We start from the raw sequence: 12,804 nt of genomic DNA on the forward strand, positions 1-12,804 counted from the left end.
TGTAGGAACATTTACTCCTTGAAGAGTGAGAGTTACTTGCACAAGATGAGAGAGCTAGTCAGGAGATGAGTCAGAATTCAAACCCAAGTGTGTCTGACTCCCATGCTGGAGCACGCTGCTTATCAGAGAGAAAATTCACCCACATTAGTGAATTGGATATTGGATATGAGGAAACACATTTTCAAAATTATTTCATTCATCTCTTATTTTTGACAATTGCGAGGACATTAGGACGATTATATTGGCATTAGATCAGAAAATATAACAGAGCTGAGAACAGCTATGCAGTTTTAGAAAATAGTTTTTAGAAGTTCCACTTAACTCCAAAAATCCAATATAAATATAATTTATATTGTTGAGCTGGCAGAAATGTTGTATCTTTTGAGATGGCAATGCTATTTTAGAGTTTATGAAGCACTTTTGCCAGCAGATATAAATCCTGTTACCCTCTAATCCATAATCTACTTTTCTTAGTGATCCACATTATCTTTGTTCTTCTAAGATAACATCTAAGAAAAGCATTTTTCCTGGCTTTCCAAGCATGTGGCTGCCTACTGTTTTATCTGCTCCGTACCTTCTTGGCATTGTCTTGAAACTCCGCTGCTCCCTTACACCTCCTAATCGTACGATGCATGAGGCAGAAAGAGCCACAGGAAAATGCGACCCCAGCCACCTTTGATTGATTCAGGGCTGGACACTTGACCTAAGTCAAAGCAGTCAGAGCCCTCCAGGGATTTCAGAACTGCTTGGATGCTGGATCTAATATGTAATGCTTGGACACTGTCACTACCGTATTTTCTGCCATGGGAGACCAAAGAAGTGAAGGAAGGTGATCTGCAGAACAAGGAAGGAGAAAAAGCAAACATAAATGTGTTTCAGTGCTGCTGCTGCTTTTAGAAAGCAGAGATAAACATGTGGAATAAATCATTATGTCTTCCTATGTCAATTGTTCCTAACATCTGTCTGAGAGTTCTGTGAGACACTCCAGTTTCTTTGTATCTTTATGCAATCCTGCCTTCCTAATTTGCCACAAAAATACCTTGCACTTTTCTCTCCAAGCAAACAAACAGAATACTAGGTATTTAAGAATTTGTTACAGCTGTAAATTATCTAACAAGCACTTATGAATAATATTATGCTGAAAGCATCTGTATTTCTGTCTGAACAGATACCGTGAAACTACCTGTCCCAACTGCTACCTTTTGAGTAATAATAATCATAGTGCTTTTTGTGAGTTAATGAAGTTCTAAGCACTAGGCTATGTGTATTACAGGCATTGCATTTAGTCTTCATACAGTATTTATAAGAAAACTGAAGCTCACAAAAGTCAAGTGGGATGGATAGATACTTCCCCACCTGGGTCTACTGTGAAAAAAGGACTCACCCCAGCTTCAGAAGGAACTTGTCAGTAAGCAATGTTCAGCTGTGGGTCTCTTCAGAAATTAGCCTCATGTGCAGGCCAGGCATGGTGGCTCATGCCTATAATCCCAGCACTTTGTGAGGCCGAGGCAGGTGAATCACTTGAGGTCAGGAGTTTGAGACCAGCCTGACCAACATGATGAAACCCCGTGTCTATTAAAAATACAAAAATTACCAGATGTGGGCACCTGTAATCCCAGCTACTCAGGAGGCTGAGGCATGAGAATCACTTGAACCCAGAAGGTGAAGGTTGCATTGAGCTGAGATTATATGACTGTACTCCAGCCTGGGTGACAGAGAGAGACCCTGTCTCAAAAAGAAAAAAAGAGAAAGAAAGAGAAAGGAAAAGAGAAGAAAGAGAGGAAGGAAGGAAGGGAGAGAGGAAAGAAGAAAGGAAGAAAGGAGGGAAGGAAGGAAAGAAAGGAAGGAAAGGGAGGGAGGGGGAAAGAAGAAAAGAAAGAAATAAAGAGAGATAGAGAGACAGACTAAGGTGCAAAAAGTTGCTTTCCTGAGCTCACACTCTCCCAGTCTGTATCCTGCACCCAGTGACTAAGTAAGAGGTATAAAGGTCCAACAAAGGAGAAATCTGCAGCAACATTCTAGCTCCAGAGCTGCAGTGGGGTAGTTGAGGCTGTCAGGTACATCTCAGCTCAACTGCTCCTCCACCCAGTCTTCCTTCATTCCTCTCCCCTCCACAGCTGCTCATCCTGAAGTGCTCCCTAATAAACACCTGAACACCAATATCTGTCTTAGAAGCTGTGTCCGGGGAACAATTCTTACAAGACCAAGTGAATTATTCAAGTTCCTCCAGCCAACAAGGACAGAAGTGAGACATAGAATCATCTCTCTGACCCTAGGTAAATATATTTTTCTACTGCGCTAGCCATAGTATATATAACACATCTGTAAAAAGTTATTGAGATACTGAGTCATAGCTACTTTCGTCACAATGTCATAATGCTTGCTCTGTCAATGAAAATGCCATCTTTTTCTCAGTTATCTCAGAGAGTGAGCTCTTTAAGATTTGTAAAAAGAAGCCGGGCACGGTGGCTCAAGCCTGTAATCCCAGCACTTTGGGAGGCTGAGGCGGGTGGATCACGAGGTCAAGAGATCGAGACCATCCTGGTCAACATGGTGAAACCCCGTCTCTACTAAAAATACAAAAAATTAGCTGGGCATGGTGGTACGTGCCTGTAATCCCAGCTACTCAGGAGGCTGAGACAGAATTGCCTGAACCCAGGAGGCAGAGGTTGCGGTGAGCCGAGACCGTGCCATTGCACTCCAGCCTGGGTAACAAGAGCAAAACTCCATCTCAAAAAAAAAAAAAAAAAAAAAAAAAGATTTGTAAAAAGCAAAACTTTTTTTTTTTTTTAACTGAAAATACTCTTCTAAGTATATAAAATCCAAAACTGGAAAACGAAAGGCTTATTCAGTAATAATTCCCATGGACTGCAAAGACAGAATAATTGATTTGTGAAAAGAAATGGTGTTCTACATTTTCATTACTGCTGCAAAATACAGCTATATGTGATATAGTACATTTTAATCTCAATTCCAAATAAAAATTATACTAACAGCAACCCACAAATTATTGCTTTACTAATGCTGAAAAATTCAGCCCCTGAAACTGATGGAAAAAAAAACAGAAAAGCATATGAAAATGTCAACATTTCCCACTCAGAATCTTGACTTTGTTCCCCTAGATACTAGTTCAATAGGGAACTAGTATTCAGCTTTTTTGAGTGAATAACTCATAAACCACCTACCCAGACTATCTACAACCCGAGAGCTTACTTAGAAACGACCGTTTTGTGTACAAACATTACAGAAAACCCTTTACCAAGAATTTTGCCTGGGTAGAAAATGAAATGATTTGAAAAAGTCTTCTGGGATTTTTCCCACAAAGTGATAGACATTACAGAGTTAATAGGTAGGATGCGTTTAATAAATCCCTTTTTTAAATTCTCCAATAGACCTGTAGGGAATGGAAGGCTGGCAAAAGAAGCAAGGTGAATGAGCCCTGCTCTGAGTAAGGCAGTCATCCCTCACTGTGGAGGAGGCCAGCCAGGGCAGATTTTATCCCAATTAGGAAAAGGTTTTGCTTCTTTCAGTGGATTAGTCCACACTTCCCGCTGAGAAACACTGCTTGTCTTTAGATGTGGGCATGTTGTTTAATTGATGTGTACCTCCTGGGTGACCTGAAGAATAAAGAGATGCATCTTCAAAGGAACCTGAACTGGATCGTTGAAGCCTCCTGGGAGGTTTGCACTGACAGAACTGTGTTGCTGAAGCCCACTTGGAAACATTCTGCGGATAGGCTTTCCCTTCCCACTCCGCACCAAGCACCACTCTAATCTAGTTTCTCATTTCTTCCTCTTCCCTCAGGGGCCCCTGAATGTAATCTTGTCAGATTTTCCCCAGACATGGGGAAATCTCACTTCCCTTTGCTTGCTGAGGGAGGGGTAGGAGCAGGGGAAATGGGGTCTATGGGAGAAAGGAGAGGCTTCAGGGAGTGGGAGTCACATCGTCGAGTTCTGGATGAGGGGACCCACTGAGAATACAGCAGATGAAACAGCAGGGCCATTCCATGGCACATTTCACCATCTCGTATTTGCTCTTTGAGATATGAAGGCATTCAGACAAATATTTACTTTATAAAAACATGTATGTAAATATGTAGTTCATAAAAATAAAATCTTTCTAAATTCTAATCCGTTTAGTCCATCACCTCTCTCCAATACAATTGGGTGCCTTGTACCTGGGTGATAACAATAAGGAAACTCAAGGAAGGAAAAGTGAGGGGCAGTGGCCTCACAGGGGCTGCAGCATCCTCTCAAGGTGGCTGACAGCCAGCAGCTCTGGACGGTGGTTCCTTGACAAGTAAGAATAGAGTTAGAAAATAAAGAGCCGGAAACACCTCAAATCAGGTATGAGAGCATCTTCCTATCACAAACAGATTAGAAGCTGACTCTTCAAGGGTGAGGAAGTCAGCTGCTTCCCATGGCTCCTTCTTATAAACCTATGGATGTAAATACTGAGCCCAAATTCTAGAATGACAACACTCAGCCAGACACAAGTAGCCATGGCTGGTGTTGGGGGGGGATCATCCTTCACAGTCTCATCTGGCTGTTCTGACACATGCATATCCCCTGCCCAGATGAAGCATGGGAGGGGGGCCCCCTGATCTGCACATAACCCCTGCCCAGAGGAAACATGGGAGGGGAGCCCCCTGCTCTGCTCATAGCCCCTGCCCAGATGAAGCATGGGAGTGGGGCCCCCTGCTCTGTCACCTGAGGGAAAAGTGAGTGCATCATGCCAACTGTTTCATTTTTGCATTTTGCTTTCTTTTTTTTCCATTTACTTCTGTGATTTAAGAGACAGGACTTTGCAACATGACTAAATGGGAACTATGTCTGGCTTTCAGCTAAGACCATAGATTTCAAACACTGACTCCTAAAAAAACACCTACAAACATGCACACACACCTCACACACAGTTTACAATGTAATCTAATGCAACTTTTGAGTTGCTATATTGGCAAAAGCAGTGAGAAATCGGGAATGCCATTTCCAAAACAATGAGCATGGGGGAGTCCAAGGGCTTTGAGGTCCCTCAAGTCACAAATGTACTTATTTATTAACATGGGCAGAGAAAAAGAAAAAAAAAACTATTCCCTAGTATAATTCTCCTACATATTGCTTTTCTGTTTGAGGCAAGGTATCAGCAAGTTAAGTACGCAATCTAGAACAGACCTGTTTCCTCTTACCAGACTTACTTTTCTCAGTACTTTGCGGCTATACATAGTAACAAATTGAAATAAAATTGTACAACACATGTCCCCATGAACTGCAGAATTCAAACAGTACAAATCCACAGTTTACATTCCATGGCTATAACATATTTACAAAAATACGTATACTTTTTTAAAATCTATAAACAGATTTTAGAAAAGTATCTTCATAGAGTATTTCCTAAACTTTCTGTTTCAAATAGTTTCAAAAGGACATTTCTTTTCTTCTGTCCCCACTTCTTTGGTTAATATGTGCAATGAATTGCATTTTTATTGTGTTGCTCTTTTCAGTGACATCACATAGAATTAAGTACATAAGTAAATCATTGTTATTTGATGAATTCTATATAATAAAAACAAGCATGTGATATTTTTATTTTCCAGCTGATTGGGGACTTTCCTTAACTATTTCACTCTCACAATCTAGAAGCTTAGCAAACAAATTCAGAAAGGGGAGTTGGTAGGGTGGATGACCCCAGACTAAGGGGTTAATCTAGTTCTATTTGGCAATCAAGGATCACCGTACATATGCTGCTAGTATATGACATAAGTAGAAAAAAAAAGCAGCCAGGCCAACCTCTAATAAAAGTGACCCAGATACATGCTAAAGAGACACCCAGCAAAATCATCTGCCCACAGTGTCATCCCCATAGTCCCTGCCCCCCCAGCTTGAGCACCAGACCCTTCATTTCACTTTCTGCTTTTCTGGAAACAGTAATTTTCAGAGTCAGAACACTGAATTTTAATCCAGATGTACCACCTGTTCTACGACTTGGCCTATTTTTCCAGTCTTTAGTTTTGCTGTCTATTCAATGAGGATAAAAATAATAATGCTAAAAAGTTTTTGTAATAATCCATTTGTTCACTCAACGGATACTGACTTCTTACTGAGTGTCAAGGACTGTGCCAGCTGCTGGAAATACAGCAATGGGGAAAAATCTAAGTTCTTGTGCTGCTGTTCCTTATTTTTCTGGAGAAGAGATTATGGTAACATAACATAATGTAATGTTGTACACCAAATGTAGTAAGGTAGAGACAACCAATAGGAAGAAAAAGATAAAGCAGAGGGAAAGAATAGAGATTGGCAAACAGGTGATTTTTAGAGAAGATGATTTTTCAAAGACAAAAGGGTATGTATGAGAAGAGAATGCCACGAGCTCAGCTGTGAGCCTGATGCTGAGGAGGCTTGCTGCATAAAAAGTAATTCTTCTATGTGTGGCTGACTATACTGGTAAAAGGAAAAGCCTCAGTAAGTTACACAGACTTAGTTAGAAGGACTCAAACTTTTCATTGAAGCTTCAAAAAAGTCACAGAGTAAGGACAAGTTCACTATTTTATAGCTATAGTTCAAATACATCATAGAAAACACCAGTGCTAATTTTCAAATATAAAGATATAGAACCAACCTAAGTGCCCATCATCCAAAGAGTCAATAAAGAAAATGTGGTACACATACACCATGGAGTACTACTCGCCACAAAAAGAAATGTTATAATGTCTTTTGCAGCAACCTGAATGGAGCTGGAAGCCATTATTCCAAGTAAGGTAACTCAGGAATGGCAAATCAGGTATCATATGTTCTCACTTGTTAAGTAGGAGCTAAGGTATGAGGATACAAAGGCATAAGAATGATATAACGGACTTTAGAGACTCAGGGAGGAAGGCTGGAAGAGGACTGAGGGAAGGATAAAAGACCACAGATTGGCCGGGCGCGGTGGCTCAAGCCTGTAATCCCAGCACTTTGGGAGGCCGAGGTGGGTGGATCACGAGGTCAAGAGATCAAGACCATCCTGGTCAACATGGTGAAACCCCATCTCTACTAAAAATACAAAAAATTAGCTGGGCATGGTAGTGCGTGCCTGTAATCCTAGCTACTCAGGAGGCTGAGGCAGGAGAATTGCCTGAACCCAGGAGGCGGAGGTTGCGGTGAGCCGAGATCGCGCCATTGCACTCCAGCCTGGGTAACAAGAGCGAAACTCAGTCTCAAAAAAAAAAAAAAAAAAAAGACCACAGATTGAGAACAGTGTACACTGCTTGGGTGATGGCTGCACTAAAATCTCAGAAATCACCACCAAAGAACTTATCCATGTGACCAGAAACCACCTGTACAAATAATTTAAATTGAAAATTTTTTTTAAATCCTACAAATCAGCTGGGCGTGGTGGCTCAAGCCTGTAATCCCAGCACTTTGGGAGGCCGAGGCAGATTGATCACGAGGTCAAGAGATCGAGACCATCCTGGTCAACATGGTGAAATCCTGTCTCTACTAAAAATATAAAAAATCGCCGGGCACGGTGGCTCAAGCCTGTAATCCCAGCACTTTGGGGGGCCGAGGCGGGTGGATCACGAGGTTGAGAGATCGAGACCATCCTGGTCAACATGGTGAAACCCCGTCTCTACCAAAAATACAAAAAATTAGCTGGGCATGGTGGCACGTGCCTGTAATCCCAGCTACTCAGGAGGCTGAGGCAGGAGAATTGCCTGAACCCAGGAGGCGGAGGTTGCGGTGAGCCGAGATCGTGCCATTGCACTCCAGCCTGGGTAACAAGAGCGAAACTTCGCCTCAAAAAAAAAAAAAAAAAAAAAAAAAAATCTATCTATCTATCTATCTATCTATATATATATATATAAAATTAGCTGGGCATGGTGGCACGTGCCTGTAATCCCAGCTACTCAGGGGGCTGAGGCAGGAGAATAGCTTGAACCCAGGAGGCGGAGGTTGTGGTGAGCCAAGATTGTGCCATTGCACTCCAGCCTGGGTAACAAGAGCGAAACTCTGTCTCAAAAAAAAAAAAAAAATAAAAAAAAAAAAATCCTACAAATCTAGAAAACAAAAGAAAAATGTTTGTGCTAGTTAAGACCAAAACCTTAAAACTAATGACAAAACTGGAATACACTCACCTTAGATAAGCTTAAAACAAAATTCCACATAGTGAAAGAGATGTGCCAGGAATTACAAAGATCCCACCCTCTTTTTTTTTTTTTTTTTTTGCCATAAAGATGTTTTATTAGGCCAAACTACACAGTGTAAAGGTCCCACCCCCCCCCCCTTTTTTTTTTTTGCCATAAAAGTATTAGGCAAAACTACACACTATAAAAATGCTTTAAAATGTAGCAGGAGGCCGGGCACGGTGGCTCAAGCCTGTAATCCCAGCACTTTGGGAGGCCGAGGCGGGTGGACCATGAGGTCAAGAGATCGAGACCATCCTGGTCAACATGGTGAAACCCCGTCTCTACTAAAGATACAAAAAATTAGCTGGGCATGGTGGCGCGTGCCTGTAATCCCAGTTACTCAGGAGGCTGAGGCAGGAGAATTGCCTGAACCCAGGAGGCGGAGGTTGCAGTGAGCCGAGATCGCGCCATTGCACTCCAGCCTGGGTAACAAGAGCGAAACTCGGTCTCAAAAAAAAAAAATTAAATTAAATTAAAATAAAAAAATAAAATGTAGCAGGAGGAGATGTAAAGACTCAAAGAAGTACAAAGAAGTGACAAGTATCCTTGCAAGGTCATCTGAGGGTGTGCACCTGGGCTGGGCTGGGTTGGGCAAGGACATCCCTCAGAGAATGAGAGCCACGGAGGAGCACTGTCAGAGAGGCCTTTTTTCTTGCTCCAAGAACAGCTCGGGGGACTCTGGGGGACCTCTCCCACCTCTGCTGCTTCCAGGAGCCACTTCTTTCAAAATGAGGTACTATCCTCCTTGCCAGTTCTCGTTTGACCCCAATGGCCCATTGTCAACACTCAGAAACAGAGAGGAGCATCACCTGTTTTCCTTGACACATCTGAGGCCAGTGGGTATGCCCAGGGGAACTGGGGTGGAACGTGTATATCTGCCCACCTCCAGGCTATGCTTGCTTTATCTTGTCTGTGTGACATGGGAGAGGGGAATTACCAAGAGGTCATCACATAGGCCATGGACAAGTTCTACAAGAGCCAGGTAGAAGAGCATTGTCCTGGCATGCTACCCAGCACCCAGCTCACACATACATCTCTTATTTGACAGCTTCCCTGAAGCAGGCCTTGAAGTCCAGGCTCCCTGACAAGCCCCAGGAGGAGACTCTGCTGGGCTAGGGTCCCGGGCCAAAGAACTCATCCCCAAGGATGCCACCCTCACCAGTCTCATCCTGACAATCTTGGATTATTTTTGCCCTGAAGTTTTTGAGTGGGAGTCAGGCAGACAGGAGACAGTGCCCATTAGCCAACTTTCCAGAGAACATCAGCCCTCCAGTCTAGGGCAGGTAGACCTGCACTAGGTCATTCTCACTGGTTGCCAGCTGAGGGAAACAGCACTTGTGGGCACCTGCTTGTCTCCCCAGGTCTCGTTCAGAAACCCTGTCTGTGCCTTTGGATCGAGACTACACCAAGCACACAGGCCAGCAGGCTTATCTATGGCCTTCACAACCGAATCCCCTTATTTATGGGGTTCACTGCATGTGAGTATACGGTGGGCTCAATTCCTGCCTACTAGCTCCTGCCACATACCCATGCCCACCTCATTAAGAGAGTGAGGCCACACGGACACACCCAGGCCATTATAGCAAGGGGGTGGCTGGGGCCCTGCTTGCCCACCCTTCATTGCTGGTTCAGGGCCAACTGTCCAATCATATTCCTATCCTGAGGTGATACACTGGGACATTATACACCGGGGTCACTGAACACTTATGAAATTCCACAAACAGGCCCAGCTGGTCTCCTGGAAGTTTGGTAAATAGGATAAACCAAGGCTTACCTTCAGAAACAGATTTTCCACCAAGTAGCTGCCCAAGGCCCAGGCCAGCCCCAAATTTGTGTAAAGCCTGCCTGCCATGTCCACAGCCCATGCCGACCCCTCCAGGAGCCACTGGACTTCTTGTTCCTGGGATGTGACAAGCCCAAGACAGCTGCAGCCTTGCAGGACCACTATGCCCATCTGGAAGCAGCACCCAGGGGCCTATAGAAAGAAGTGGAGGTGAAACCAAGTGCCATAAAAATACTTTATTAGGCCAAACTACACATTATAAAAATGCTTTAAAATGTAGCCAGAGGCTATGTAAAGACTCAAAGAGGTACAAAGAAGTAACAATGGCGATCAGAATACACTAAAGAATCCACACTGCTTCTCCCTTTACCTGGAAAAGGAAGCTTGTAGGCTACCTCCTTCTCAGCTGTAGCATCTTGGCATTACTGATATTCTGGCACCAGGTCGGCCTCGGTGAACTTCATCTCATCCATGCCCTCGCTCGCCTACCAGTGCAGGAAGGCCTTGCGCTGGAACATAGCTGTAAACTGTTATCGCATTTGAAGAGCTCCTGGATGGCTGTGTTGTTACCGATGAAGGTGGCCGACATTTTTAGCCCTTAGGGTGGGATGTCCCAGACGGCTGTTTTTGTTGTGAGGGAGCCACTCAGCAAAGTAGCTGCTGTTCTTGTTCTGGATATTGAGCATTTGCTCATTCACCTCCCTGATGGACATGTGACCTCTGAAAATGGCAGCCACGGTTAGGTAGCAGCCATGTCGAGGGGTCACAGGTAGCCATAATATTCTTAGCATTGAATAGCTGCTGAGTGAGCTCAGCCACGGTCAGGGCCCAGTACTGCTGGCTGGTCAGTGAGGCAAAGCCAGGCATAAAGAAGGGCAGCCCAGGAAATGGAACCACGTGCACAGGCAGCTTCGGCAGGTTGCCAGCTGTGGCCCTGGAAGTGCAAGCACGTGGTGACCCCACTCATGGTAGCAGACACCAGGTGATTCAGGTCACCATAGGTGGGTGTGGTCAGTTTTAAGGTTCTGGAATAGATGTTATGGAGTGCTTCATTATCGATGCAGAACGTTGCATCAGCATTTTCTATGAGCTGGTTGATGGAAAGGGTGGCATTGTGGGGCTCTACCATGGTGTCTGACACCTTGGGCTAGGGCAGAACACTGAATGTGTTTATGATCCCGTCTGGGTACTCCTCCCAAATTTCACCCGTGAGAAGTGTACCCATCCCTACCCAGTACCCCCTGCCCAGGGAGTGGGTCAGCTAGAAACCCTGCAGGCAATCACAGCTCTCAGCCTCTCTTCTCACAACATCCATCACTGATTCCATCAGCTCCACACCTTCTGTGTAGTACCCATTGGCCCAGTTGTTACTGGCCCCACACTGACCTGTAAGGTAGTACAGCCAGTCAGTCGATGGCCAGGTAAATGGCAGTCACTACCACAATGCAAAAAAGGCCAAGTGTCACATGTGAGGTGAAAGCACCATTCACCCTGCATGTGGAGCAAAGAAAACCCCCTCCCCCTAAGTTACAGGACAGCAGCCTTGCTTGGTAGAACCTGGATCAGGAGCCAATCCTGAGACAACCAACAACAGATTCCCGGCAGGTGGCTCCTGCCCATTCCCAGGCAATGGGAAGGCTGTAGTCATGGCCCCAAATCAGCTCCTCAAGTTCAGGAGACAGCTGGGCCTTCCTCCCCAAAAGCCCATTCAGGAAAGGGAGACTGAGTGACTCAGAGGATGGGACGGTGTTCAGGGGCCCCGGTTCCACAGTTCCGACAGAGATGATCTTGAGGCACTCATTGACTTTGAACTGCCCTGGCTAAGAAGCCGCACCACAGTCCTCAGCTCACCAAAGCTCACCACAGCTGCCCTGGCTAAGAAGCCGCACCACAGCTCACCAAAGATGAACTTGTCTGGCCTGAAGATCTGCCTGAAGGGCCCCGAGCGCATGGAGTCCATGGTGCCCGGCTCCAAATCCACGAGCACAGCGCGAGCCACGTACCTGCCACCTGAAGGGAATGGGAAGGCATGGGTAAGGAGAGGCCAGCGTTCCCAGAAGAGCTACTGGGGCAAGACTGGAGTCTCAACACTGGCCTCGTTGTAGTACACATGGATGCGCTCCAGCTGCAGGTCACTGTCCCCACAGTAGGTGCCAGTGGAATTGATGCCATGCTCATCAAATATCACCTCCCAGAACTGCGAGAGATGCGAGAGGCCAGAAAGACCAGGGCTGAGTCACAGAGCTCAGGGAGTTGGAGTTGCTCCAGTCCCTTTCCCACTTCCACCCCCACCCTCAGGCCGCTAAGTCCCTTAAGGTTCGACCTGGCAGTCTTGCCAGCCACCCAGCGCCACCGCATCCTGGGCAGGGAGCCCAGGGACCGCAATGCAGAGGCACCACCCCTTCCACTGCCAACATCTTCACTGGCCACCCCACAGACCCTAGCTGTGCCCTTAGATTAGACCCCAGGCTGCCAACCTTTGCACCGATATGGTTCCTGCAGTGTCTGGTTTAGGTGAGCATGAACTCCCTCATGGCCAAGTCGGGACTATGGGCAGCAGAAGAAACGTGAAAAGGAGAAGCAATGACACAATGATTCAGCCTGCAGTCCACCAGTGCTTACATAGCCCCACATTCACCTCCCAGAGACTTGGATTGGGCTTTCAGAATAAGTAACAGCTTTACTTTTCCACAGGTGTACCCACCTGTGAATCCCTTGGAGTTTAACGTCTATTGAAGAGATCAGGTGGCCTTGCTGCGGTCTTTTCTACATTGAGAAAAGCTGGTCGGCCGGGCGCGGTGCCTCAAGCCTGTAATCCCAGCACTTTGGGAGGCCGAGGCGGGTGGATCACGAGGTCGAG

At 45.4% G+C, this 12,804-nt stretch overlaps 1 pseudogene; it reads right to left on the reverse strand.

Moving 5' to 3' along the window:
* Positions 1–617: 617 nt before the first annotated feature.
* Positions 618–12,478, reverse strand: LOC101050205 (tubulin beta-8 chain-like; annotated as a pseudogene).
* Between the last annotated feature and the right edge of the window lie 326 nt (positions 12,479–12,804).

Source organism: Saimiri boliviensis, chromosome 15 (assembly GCF_048565385.1).
Source record: "Saimiri boliviensis isolate mSaiBol1 chromosome 15, mSaiBol1.pri, whole genome shotgun sequence".
NCBI lineage: Eukaryota > Metazoa > Chordata > Mammalia > Primates > Cebidae > Saimiri > Saimiri boliviensis.